The sequence below is a fragment of the Mus pahari genome, chromosome 20, assembly GCF_900095145.1.
Source record: "Mus pahari chromosome 20, PAHARI_EIJ_v1.1, whole genome shotgun sequence".
NCBI lineage: Eukaryota > Metazoa > Chordata > Mammalia > Rodentia > Muridae > Mus > Mus pahari.
This window is the reverse complement of record NC_034609.1, coordinates 41,639,331-41,653,043: the sequence shown is the minus strand read 5'-3', so window position 1 is coordinate 41,653,043 and position 13,713 is coordinate 41,639,331. Positions and strand designations below refer to the sequence as shown.

The following is a 13,713-nucleotide window of genomic DNA, read 5'->3' as shown; positions in this document are numbered from 1 at the left end:
GGGAGAGGGAGAGGGAGAGGGAGAGGGAGAGGGAGAGGGAGAGGGACAACAACTTTGCAATAGGTAGAAGTTCTCTTTGTCCTTGGGAATTTTATTAAGTGGTTTTAGGACTGGGGAACTTCCTAGAGCTGCCTCTCTGTGCTCTCATGGTCTGAGCTCTTGATTTCAAGATGTGAGAAAGATAGGTTCACTCCATGATGCCAGCTTCCCTTACCAAGTTCATCTAGCCGAGTTAATGATGGACAATGTAGCCCCTTAACACCCTCGCTGAGCCTAATCAGTCAGCAGGCTGGAGCTGCAAGGTCCAGGCATTATCCCCACCCGGACCCCTGCCCCTAGAGGATGCCTGCTCCCTGAGCTGATGCCTTTGGCTCTAAAGGGAGAGCCCAGAGCATGCCCTGGCTTGGAGGCATCCTCCCATGCTCCTGAAGCCTGGTTCACAGGCAGGAAATGTGCTTGGATGCCAACTGCGGCATCGGAAGAGAACATTTACTCTCACCGAGCCACACCTGTGGTCCACAAGCCCTTGTTTCCGATCTGTTTAATCTCTGCGGAGGGAGGAGACCTGGGGATCGCTGGCATTTTTTGGCAATGTCGGGCTCACAGCACCTGGGAAAGCTACAAAGTCTGTGCTCTTGTTGGGAGGTGGTGTTGGCCGGAATAATAGCGGCTGGGCTCCAATAGAGACCCAGAGGCTTCTGGGAAAGGAATTTGAGCAGACCGCAGTCCAGAGCTGAAAGCCAGGAGCAGGGGCTCAAAAAGCAGTTTGCTCTTCCTGGCCCTCCGAAGACAGCAGCAACAGGAAGCAGGCAGCCAGAAAGTAGGCTGAGGTTCACCCTAGGGATAGAATTGCTTCCGGGTCCAGGGTGTTCGTATACATAGAGGAATCACCTATGCTGATTCAATCTGCATGTGTATTGACCTGTCCCTAAGACATGTTGAGCTACCTCCCATTCATTTATGCGTTCCCCTGTCTATTTGGTTATTCTTCTATTTCATGCAGAACCTAGGCTCTTTGGATGGGTTCCCGAAGCTGCTTCTGGGTACCTTCATCTGCTCAGAACCTCAATTCTCCCCAGTCCCGTCTGTGGTCATCCCAGTCCACATGGAGGTCGTCCTCCCAAACAAGAAATCTGTGACAGTCTGGGCACCGAGCTCCTGGAATTCTGTGTTCTGCTCACATTGCCCACTCCTGAGTGGGGACCCCCTCACCTTCTATGTCAGGGTTCAGTAGACGCTTTCTGCCTGCTCACAGTGAGGTCTCTGCATAGTGTCTACACTCACAATCAGCTCTGGGCACCAGCTTTCCGCTTTGCCTGTGGGTTCTGCATTAGACCTTAAGTCCTCAAGCAGTATAACTATGCCCTGTATGTTTCTTTGTCACCTAAAGTGTGCCTGATTGGTATGAAAGGTGTATGCTTCTGTGAATGAGTGTAATGGGTTTGTAGAAGAATGGATATGCGAATGGTTGAATAGAAGCAAGTGAGTAAGTGAATCAATCAATGGCTGGATGCATAGACTGGTGGAAGGAAGGAAGGAAGGAAGGAAGGAAGGAAGGAAGGAAGGAAGGACATAGATAGATGATACATACATATATACATACATATACATACATAGATACATAGATACATATAAACATGTATACATAGACAAATGATCCCCACCCCACATAAAACATTCAGAAAGATAGATAGACACATAGATACATAGGTAGATACATAGACAAATGATCCCCCCATATACAACATTCAAATAAATAGACAGACACACAAACATACATAGATACATAGAAACATAGATAGACAAATGATCCCCACTCCATATACAACATACAGATAGATAGATAGATAGGTGATAGAAGATACAGATGAATAGACAGACAGATACAAAGATGGGATACTGTGTAGGTAGATTAGTGAGAAGGGTGGGAGGGTGGTGGGATGGATGGATGATCAGTGGGCAGGTGGAATGTGACTGGATGGAAAGATGAGTAAGTAGATGAATTGGGCATATCAATGGAAGGCTAGACGTGCCGTGGGTGAGCAGATAGCAACAATCCCAACTGTCAGGGTGATAAGGTATGTCTCAACCATTCAGGTTATGTCCATTAAGATATCTAGCCTGGCAAGATGAGTCAGTTGGTATAGGGACTCCTGCCAAGGCTCAGGGCCTCAGTTTGATCCCTGGAACCTACATGCTGAAGGGAAAGAGATCATTTCTGAACATTGTCCTGTGATCTCCATGCATGTGCTGTGGCATGCACACACGCACATGTACACACATACATAAACACATACCAAGTAAGTAATTGGAAGAAAAGGGGGAGAGGGAGGACGAGGAGGAGGCGGTGGTGGTGGTGGCCATATAAATATTGAGCCACCAACAGGCCACTTGGTGGTCAGGACTCAGCAGCCTCCAGCCCCAGAACTAGAGGAGTGTGGAGGACGCTGCGATCTCAGGCTCTAGGTCAATAGGTGCAGTGTCTCCAGGTGGATGCCTGCTGGCCACGCCTTAGCAGTGATCAAACCCCCTTCATAAGAGTTTTAAAGCATCATCTCTGAATACTGCTCCATTTATTTTTTTTCTTCTTTCAGATGAACACAGCAGCAAGCTACAGGGGGTGCACTTAAAACAGAAATTGAAACAAAGGAAAATATGAAAATCAAGTCGAAGGCTGCCTGCATGCCCAGCAAGCGTCACAAAACAACCTCTTTGGGTAGTAGGAAGGGACGTCAGAGTCCCCAGGCCTGACCTCCTTCTAAGGCCACCAGGTTTTTCTCAAGTGGACAGAAAATAGAGCACTGGCATCAGCCAGCTACTGCCAACTGTAGAACAGAACATAGCCTTTGCTTTTATGTCAAGTTGTTACATTTTTGACTACTACCAACTATATTACTATAATATATATGTGTGTATATATATATATATATATATATATATATATATATATATTACTATTATATACACATTTTTTTCTTCCTCAAATAACAACAGAATAATGAACCAGTTTGGGTAAGAAAAGCTGTCAGTTTGGTTAAAGTCAGCCTGGTGTTTCTTAATATTATTATTATTACTATAAAAAATAAATGAGAGCACTAATCATGCCAGTTGTGATTTTGACTAAGTCATTTCTGATGTAAGTTTATTAAACCATGAATTTTCTCTTGAGCTAAACTAATGACCACTATTAGGCTTGCGTCTCTATTTTAAATGATCAAAATATTCAGCAGAATATGATGAAAATTATAGATAGTGATAATTACAAAATGTCGGCATCACCTGGAATCAATTTACTCATATGTCAGCTCGGTGGCAAAGGAAAGGCCGCTTGGAGATGCACAGAAGCCAGGCTGCATGTGCTGCTGTCATTTATCCTTCAGGGACTGTCACGACTGGATATTTATATTCCTTGCTACCCAGGAGTCATTTCGAGCCCGCCTGCCATCCCCTTTATCAGAGAGCAAGAGAAGGATCGTCAAAGAGACACACCTTCCCCTCCTGTAAGGCCCTGACCCTCTAATGAATTTCTGAAGGCAGGCATAGCTTTCAAATAAACTCTGACAGGGCCACTTATGGTCTACAGGGGATGGCGTTCCACTTAAAATATATGGTGCTGGCCTGTCCTAATTCCCAATCCTACAAGCAAGAGGGCAGATGTTTGGTGCCGTGTAATCTGGTATTTTTCTTGATATTACATCACAGGTTTCAGCCCTGAGGGTACTCATGCATAACTGAAACCCAACGAAATATAAATTTGCTCTTTGCACCAAAGGGCAGAGACAGCATCCCCTAAAACTGGGATGTGTAGGTAGAGGTGTATTTGTATCTTTAAGGACTAGTTGATTGGGGGGGGGGGGCACTTTCTCACAAAGGAACTGGATGCCAGAATAGATTAAGAGGTTGCTGTCTTCTCCCATGGTGACCCTTCTGTCACCATCTGGTAGGGAAGAAACTTGGGGAACACACTCACACATGCACACATGCAGAAACACACACATACATACACATACAAACATACATACACACTCTCGTGGGTGTGCACACAAGTTCATGCGTACACACACCACACACACACACACGTTTGCATGCATGCACACATGCCCACATGCCACTCCCAGAACTGAATTCTGATCCATGCAACCCAATTCAGCTGTGGCAGGACAGTATGTAGGAACACACAGCACAGCTGGCTTAGAGCGGAGCACACGTGCAGTTGGTTCTTTCTGACGTTCCCTGGACTCTTCAGCCCTGGCCCTTGGAGTGAGCCACCACCATTCTGTGCCCGATCCTAACGCCTGATTCCTAATCTGTTCCACATCCCTACAGTCCCAAGGGAAGAAGAACACTGTCTGCGGGACACTAGGCCACTGCTCCCACTGCAATCCTGACATCAGTCACGCTGTGGTTACACAAGAATTCCCCCAGGGCTGTCTCCTGGTTTTTTAGTTCCATGAGAGCAGACTGTCTGTCACCTGCTGATGGAGTGACCTTAGAACGTGTTTGTCTGAGCCTAAGGATTCTTCTCTATGAAACTGGGGAGATAGAACCTCCCATTAAGGGACTGAATTTTCCAAGTGCTTAGTACATTATAAATGCCATTTCACATGTCAACCACAATGAATAAGGAAGATAGGCAACCTTGAGAGCTGGATGCTGCCTCTCCGCTGATGGATGCATCATCTTCTTCCAATCCTTTCTAAATTTGGTTTCATGATTCTCCTCCCTCTTGGAAATTCTGACCATTTTCTTCTCTTTCTAGGATCCAAGCCGGTCCATCTGAGATGGATCGATACACACAGCGGCCTCCAGGGCTCACTCCTGATCACTCTCTTCTCAGAATTACATTTGTGTTGAAAACCTTTACAATCGTAGGAGCAAGGGTACTTCAGCTCCTGGGGCTCAGGCATCCAAGCGTGGATGGAGGTGGTGCCAGTGCCTGTGCTAGTCACCATCTATCTGCATATAACTGGGGTCCAATCGCTTTGTATACTGTGAACACACTACGGGGGCTGGGGATATAGCTAAATAGGTTTAAAAAAAAAAAGAAAAGAAAAGAAAAGAAAAAGAAAAAGCATACAAGCAAACATTAGGACCAGACTTTGGATAATAGAACTTACGTAAAAGCTGGATACATGTGAGGACCTTCCGTAACCATAGCACTCAGGAGGAAGAGACAGGAATCCCCAGGGCAAACTGACTAATTCAATGTTGTGGAAGCTCCTCCTATGACCTGTGAACCATGTCTACCCTCGTCTCCCATGGCAAACCAAAGTACAATTCTACCAGCTCGCCCTGAGACCCGATGTGTCTAGCAGCTTACTTACAGGGAATGGGTACGCGGCATTACTACGGGAGCGTGGGTAACCTCAAATCCCCTGGCATGGAAAATATTTACCCAACATGGATGATAGGTTTCTTCATAGGAATGTACTTGGAGCTCCCTTACCCCAAACCACAGCTCAGAGATCCTTTTGGAACCCTACCAGGAGATATTCAATTAAAACAGACTTGTATACACATGGCTGGGAGGAGAGGTGTTCCTGATTCCTCTTGCTGGGAGAGAATGCCTCAACCCACAGGCCTTACAGAGATGGACTCTTGAAAGATGACGTAGCTGATTTTATGTAGAGGGACCAGTTGGGCTGGGGGGGATGGAGCTTCATGGCATTAAACTGGCTGGACTTGGCAAGTTGTTGGTTTCAATAAATATAGTGGAAAACAATCTATAAAGATACTACTAAAATGTCAACTTTAGACATCCATATACCCATATACAGGCACATACATGATGCATACCTATATACATGCATGCCGGTACTTAAGAGCTCCTCTGTATACAACACACAAAATACGTGTACAAATCTCGTGTTATACATAATGAGAAGCACCTATGTATAGCAAGGCCATAATTTAACCTAGTGCTTTATATGCTATAACAAACATAGGCAATTTTAAAACAGAAAATCTAGTGCTCGCTTCAGCAGCACGTATACTAAAATTGGAACAATACAGAAAAGATTAGCATGGTCCCTGGGCAAGGATAACATGCAAAATTGTGAAACAGTCCATATTTTTGGCTCCAGGACCCAAAAGGGATGAATTTAGCTGAAATATCCAACAGAGGGGAGAGCGAGCCTCTAGAAACCACCTCCAATAGATAGGCACAGCCCCCACTTGAGAGATGGGGAACACCCACCCATCTCAAAATTTTTAACCCAGAATTTTTCCTGTCCAAGGAAAGATAGGGACAAAAAAATGGAACAGAGTCTGAAGGAAAGGACATCCAGAGACTACCCCACCTAGGGATCCATCCCATCTGCAGACACCAAACTACAACACTATTGCTGATGCCAAGAAGCGCTTGCTGACAGGAGCCTGGTATGGCTGTTCCCTGAGAGGTTCTACCAGCACCTGACCAATGTGGATGCAGATACTCACAGCCAACCATCGGAATGAGCCCAGGGACCCCAATTAAAGAGCTAGGGGAAGGACTAAAGGAGCTAAAGGAGACTGTAACTCCATAGGAAGAACAGTATCAACTAACCCGACCACCCAGAGCTCCCAGGGACTAAACCACCAACCAATTAGTACACATGGAGGGACCCATGGCTCCAGTTGCATATGTAGCAGAGGATGGCTTTATCTGACATCAGTGGGAGGGGAGACCCTTAGTCCTGTGGACTCTTGATACCCCAGTGTAAGGGGATGCTAGGGAGTTGTAAGGCAGGAATGAGTGAGTGGGTAGAGGAACACCCTCATAGAGGCAAAGGGGAGGGGGGAGAAGGGAGATGGGATGTAGAGTTTGTAGAGGGGAAACCAGGAAGGGGATATCATTTAAAACGTAAATGAGTAAAATTATTAATGATAAAATAGAAAATCTAAGACTTGAAATGAAGGGGAAGGTATGGTACTAACTCAGGGAGACACACTGCACCTGTGTGATGATAATGATGTACAATGGAAGTGAAGAGGAGAGGAGAGTGTCACAAGCTGTGACAGTCACTCAGCAGGCATGAAAGAAAACATCTATGAAAAGGGAGAGTGTTTTGATTAACATTTTTTTTTCCTTTTTAATCACTGAGATTAACTTGTATTGCTACTTTGCCTACATCATAAAAGAAGCAGTGGCATTTAGCATCAAGGTAAATTAAATGAGCATATTCAATGTATGATCCTATCCAGGGTCTGGAAGACACACAGTTCTTAAATATCTGTTGCAGACATGCTAAGAAAAACGAGGGCTTTGGAAAAGGTCCAAGTTCAAATTGACTAGCTTTGGAAACAATCAGTAGGAGATAGGATGCCTTCTGTGCAGCCAGAGCTCATAAGTTATGGTAATCTCTCATCTTAACTAAAGGAAGAGGAGGGGAAGGCACAGAGATACAGAGATAGAGGAAGAGCATCTGGGGGGGGGGGTAAAGAGATGCTTCCAGCTACAAGGTAGTACCTAGACATAGGGCTTCCCATGCCAAGAGCTCGGGTTCTAAGAAAAACCCTTATTTGTATAGAGCATCAACAGAAGCCGCAAGGGAATGCCTCCTCCATATTCAATTTAGGAAGAAGGTTGGATTCGTCATCAGGGTCAAGGAAAGTGGATTCAAAGCAAGCGATGTAAGAACGAGGGCTTCTATTCCAGGAAGGCTTGACTCTGCCCTGGGTTACCAGGGTACATAGGACTTGTTAAGGCAGACAAGATTTTCTTTGGGAGAGATCTCTCTACACATAACTCAGTATTTACTTGATATTCGCTTTATATCAAAGAAGCCCTGGGTACTTCGCTAGGCAGCATCTGGTTTTTCAGGGATATCTACTTTGTTCAGGTGTTTGGTTTCCTGGAAACCACCCCCCCCCCATCATGAAGTTGGATCAAGATTTAGTGACTTGCTTTGAAGGAACTGAACATGGTCTTCCATGATGAAGTAATGGAAGGGCAGGGCTTTGGCATTAGAGGCACCCATCCAGCCATCCCTCTGATCTCCTCCATCATTTGCCTCCATGAGGTAAGCTGCCCTCTGGGGCAGACCACAGAGCAAGAGACTGAGGCCTTCCCTTATCCAACAGCCAAGCAGCAACCAAGGTGTACAGGCCCATAGCCTCAAAAGACAAAATCCTCCCCAAGTCTTCATGGGTATATTCAGAAACTAACCTACCAGACTCATGTAAATGATGCTTTGGGTCCAAGGTAACCTTGATGTTAGCCTCAGGTATGGTTAAGCTCTCTCCAGAGTCTCGATACCCCAACATCCTGCATAGTTGTCATGTAAACAACAATGTTTGAGGATAATTTGTCACATGCCAATAGATTTGTCACTGGTACAAACACATGATCTATCTCATAGTGCAGAATTTGTGGAATGAGAATACATGTTGTATCTACTGGAGGGTCCCACAGAAACCCAGCCATGGCAGCTTGAGATGTCTAACTCTGTGATGTGCCCTTTACAGCGGGCATGATGCAATTTAATATTGGACAATATTAAAGTTCCATCAACATGTCCTTCTCTACACTCTAAGTTCTTATGAGACTCACACTTAATTTTTCTGTAATATTTTCTCACCCCCACAGGGCGTCACCGCCTTGACTCGCAGTTCCTTTACTTGTAAAGTAGATTTAAGAGTCCCAACCTCCCCCTGTGTGCTAGCCTCCTCAGTTGTGACTTTCAGCACCTTTCTGAGTCCCAAATTCCTCAACCGTGCATGAACCTCTTACAACTGCCTGCCGTCGCCACAGCATGGGAAGTAGTTGGAATGCAGTTACTAGACTCAGGAACCATCTGGTAAAAAGTCAACACAGCCTTGTCACATAGCGACGACAGCTTTGGATTCAGTCCCACATGGATGTGACGACCAGTTCTGTAGTGTCCCAGCTGTGTGAACTGGGAAAACCCCTTCTCTCTGACTTGCACGTTCCTTGTTGGCGAGATGCAGTAGAGTTAGAGCTACCCCATAAGCCAGGGCCAGGGGTAGGTTGCTGGCACTGACTGAACCCTTAGTGAGAAGAATGGTATGTTAATGTCCTGAGCTGCATCTGGCCTGCAAGAACACACTCGGACAACCGGATTCTTCTGTGGCAAAGTTTTATTGCTTCATTGTGAGGAAGACCCCGAGCCCCAGAAATGGTGCAGCTTATATATGTCTTAATGTGGCATGTCTGCACCTGATTGGCTGCTTGCTCATAATTTCAAAAGTACACCCCGGGATGGGTCGTGACTTGGCGCGAATTTACTCTTGCACTTGTGCACATTAATTGTTTATAGTTATGAACAACAAAGGCCAACGCCATCCTGTAATGGCGATTTCTCACAGCTCTCTACATGTTAACACATGTTGGCCCATTTCATCTGTGAGGGAAAGCGCCCTGAGAGGAATAGTTTGTTAGCCCCCTCCCCAGGCAAGATTAAGCAACAGCTTAGGATCCTTCACTGGCAAATCAGTAATGAAACAAGATGGAAAAGCTGGGCAGTCTGGCGTCTTGGCTAGCCATCTTAAGTATATGCATCATAGCCTTCCAGAACTCCAAGAGATTCTTCTGTGAGAGGATTAGCATGTCTGGGACCTTCTAGTAGGCACTGCACCTGTGTCTCAGTCTTGCTTTTGGGTGTTGGTACTGTGACCCATTTCCTGTCTATGTAAAGGCAGTTAGTTGCCAAGACCATACCACTCACTGTCTCCCCTGCAGTAGGCACGATGTGTGCATCTGTCATGGTTGAGAAGGCAGGTGGCTTGGCCAGGAGAATGAGCCCAGGCACACTAGCTTTGACTCAGTGTCCTCTTCATGACTACAAAGGTTAAACTGGAGTCATTTCCAGGCTCTGTGTTGTGTGTTCTCGTTGCACCCTGGCCTTGTGGGTTTCCCGACTGACACATGTGGGGAGCACGCAGTGCTTTCAGGATGGAGTCAAACCCCCAGAAGAGATTCATACAGGATGATGGTGACAGTCAAGTCATGTTCAAGAAAAGCTGCATGGGGGGGGCGCTGGGGGAGGAGCGAGGGGGACAGCACTGAAACTGGCTCATGGTAAACACTGTTGGATAGAAAATAAAGTCACCTTGTTCTGAAAGTGAATTTAAACCTCAACAAGTGCCCGGTCTGCACCGCCTAGATTTCTAAGGGCTGATCCATGGACTCACTACATCTCCCAAAGACATATGAGACAGGTACTCTAAGGATCCACAATGCACAGACGGGAGAGCCAGGGCACAGGGAGATGGGATAGCTGTGCTAAAACTGTACAGATATAAAGGGAAGAAGTACGTACGGCTAGAATCCACATTGGACCACTCACCACGCCAGAGCCTTTCCCTGGGCTGACAATTAGACGGACGATGAAAAGGTATTCTAGGGAAACAGCGTGGACGAGTCACTGTGTATAAGCAGAGGCAATATCCCTAGGCGAGTTAGGATGAGAGAATGCAGTGGCTGCAACCTAGGGGTTGTAGTTAACACGGGGGACTAATTTAGAAGGTTCTAGAATCACCTGGGAGACAAGCCTCTGGGTACAGCTGTGGGGAATTTGTAGATTAGATTAACAAATATGGGGAGACCCAGCCCAACCATCAGGGATTCCATATCATGGGCTGGGCTCATGTTCTGAATAAAAAGGAAAGGATGAGATGAGCTCAGTACCAGCATTCAACTCTCTGCTTCCTGCCTGTGGATAGAGGGGGTCAACAGCTGCCTCATTGCCCTGCTGCCTTGATTTCCCCACTATGACAGCTGAACCTTCAAACTGTGAAGTAAAAATAAACTTTCCCTTCCTTAAGGAGTTGTTGGAGATTGAGGCGGGGGGGGGGGGGGGAGAGCAGATTTTGTCCCAACAACCAGAAAAGAAGCAAACACGATTTAAAGAAAAATTTTATATTCAGTTTGCCTCAGCTGAGTGACTTAAGTTATTCCGAGCTCTAAGGCCCCGAGGTATCCAGTGGATGCCCCCAAGTGCAGACAGTACTGAAGATTGTGTGCTAAGCATTTCCTATACACATCACCTATCTTTGATAAACGTTTCATTCGTAAGTCAGGCAGAGTAAGTGATTGTAAACAGAACAATATAGGAAGCAGGGTTGACTGTGGACAAGTGAAACCACTAATAAGGTGTCCCAGTGTTCTTCATGAGGGTAAAGGCAATACATGCCTATGGATCTAGAGGGAAACCTAGAATGTATTAGAGAATCATGAGTTCTGAAAGTACCCCTTGACCATGAGAGTGCCTTAAAACACACAGCGGGAACTGCCTAGTGCTTAAAGGGGGCTTCTCAGGGTAGCTTTGATAATACAGGGTCATGATCTCCCATTACCATCACTTCCCCTGCAGGTCTACCAACAGCAGTGCTTTCTGTGCCGCTAAAATGGTGCTGTGGAAGAGGAGTGTGGCCACTGTGGCAGACTTCATGATGTTTTATCTATCACGGGGATAGTCAAGGTGGGAAAACTAGAGAGAAGAAATGCGAACTTGTACAAAGCAGGGCTCTTGTGGCCAAGAAAGACAGCAAAGCGAAAGAGAGGCATTCATTTCTAGAACTGACTCAGTCTGACGGTAAGTATTTCTGCTGGCTTAGCCTATACAGCCTTCTCTGCCTCTGCCTCCTTGCTTTGGTCCAATAAGAGCTGATTCTGAGAGATGAAAATATCCAGTTCAGACCTGCAATGCTCCATGCAACTTAAGTACAGTTCTTCCCACCAAACCACTAAGACATGATTCCCATTTTCTGAGAATCAGGATCATGTAACATGAGGGTACTCCTGGCTCTTCTCAATGGCCACCTCTATGACTACCATGTGAATATAGTTCTTAGGAAGAGAGACCAGGAAAGTATGCTGGCATAGTTATTACAAGCTTGGTCTCTGTGGCTGGACTTAACGATTTCAATGGTCAACTCTGTAACTATGATGTGGGACCGATTTCCCTACCCACGTCTTAGCTTCATCATCTGTTAATAAGGGATGATGGAGTTGGTGATTGTTCTAGTTTCATTTCTACTACTGTGATAAAATATCCTGACAAAAAATCAACTTAGAGGAGGAAGAGGTTCATTTCAGTTTCTGAATCCAGTCTATAGTCAATTATTATGAGAAAGCCAAGGCAAGAACTTGAAACACCTCCTCACATCACATGCATTGTTGAGGGTAGAGAGAAATGGATGCATGTATGCTTACCTTGCCCCTTGCTCTATTTTTCCACTCTATTTTTACACAGTTCAGGATCTGTTGACTAGGGAGTAATGCCGCTCACAGTGGACTGGGTCTTCCCACAATCAGCTTAAGACAATCCCCTGCAGAAATGCTCACAGGACAACCTAAATATATACAGTCCCTTATTGGGACTCTCTTTCCAAGTAATTCTAGGTTGTATTGAGTTGGCAATTAGAGTAATTACCACAATGATGGTGACAATGACAGCAATGAGATCTTCCTCCTACGATTCCTAAGAAGATGAGCAATCATTCCTAGGAAGATGAGCCATTGCTGCACATATACCACTACATATCTTCAATAGCATGGTTGTGCTAGCATCTCCGTTGTCCCTGGGTTTGTCTGTCTAGTACTGCTCACATCCAGACAGCTCAAGTTCAAGTACCCTGACCTAGAATCCAGAAGTCTGCCCATTTCCGCAGTTTCCCACCCTTTGACACCCCTGTCTTGCCTGTGCAAATGGCCAAGTGTAGACTGCATGCTGCTTCCCAGGCCTTATAGCCTGGAGGAGAAGCAAACGCTGCCAAGCTCCACCTGCATCCCGTCGCCCTGAATCTCTCTGGCAGTTTTTTTTTGAATACAGACTCTCAGTGCGCTATCATTCCTAGAAGCCAGCACCTGCGATAATAGGCTAGTAAATATTTAACAACCATTCCTATTTGGTGAGCGGAAGTCTTAGTTTAGAACACTGGCCGATTTCTTCCCGGTGTAAGTACTCCTCACCATGGTTTATTCAAGTTATCCATGGCAGGTCATCTAGCTCACAAAAGTTACTATGTAACATCCAGTTCTTACAAACCATTGCTACCAAAACAAACCAAGGGTGTCTGTGTTTCTCTTCTATAAACCAACACTGCATTCAGACTGCCTAGCTTGGCTTTGCTTGTAGTTAAAAAGAGTTTGGGAGTTTCTAGGCTCTTCCTTTACTCCAACAGCCCTGATCCCCAAACTGGTGAGTTCAAAGGTATAGAGATTCATGTTCCTTGGTGTGTTCAATGCTTGGTAAAAACAGATTAATAACATCCTTTCCAAAAGCCATCAGCTAACCTCTACTTTATCATCAAGAGCACTGGATCTGATGATGTCAGTCTAAAACACTCTTCCTAAGAAAAGACTCCTGATTTCAGAAAGACATGCAAACACAGCCCATGTCAGCACACTCTGTGTAGATAATCACTGATTAATGCACTGTCCATGTCAGCACACAGCTATCTATATAATCACTGAATTATGCATAATTAACCAACCCAACAAACACACAGAGTTATCTTTGTGATAACTTGAAAGGCAACTCCATCTTTATGGAAAGACGCATAACAATAGGTAAGTTTTCCAGGGCTGGCATTTGTTTAAAAGGTCTGTGGCTGTTAAAATGTACATAAGAAATGCATAAGACTGTTTATGAACAAATGGGACTTCACTTAAAATCACAACTTAATCTCTTAAATATACAGAGAAAAAAAATCAGAAACACTGGAGATAAATCTGCCACAGTAAGGGAGTATTTAACTAAAATCTACATA

At 45.3% G+C, this 13,713-nt stretch overlaps 1 protein-coding gene and 1 non-coding gene across 2 annotated transcripts in view; one reads left to right on the top strand and one right to left on the bottom strand.

Moving 5' to 3' along the window:
- The window catches only part of Cdh13 (cadherin 13), a 1,027,905-nt gene that overhangs the window by 879,277 nt on the left and 134,915 nt on the right, over positions 1–13,713 (bottom strand). The gene's annotated exons all lie outside the window — the stretch shown is intronic.
- LOC115062715 lies at positions 5,969–6,075 on the top strand. Its single transcript, XR_003842647.1, has one exon. It is a non-coding gene; the product is annotated as a U6 spliceosomal RNA (small nuclear RNA).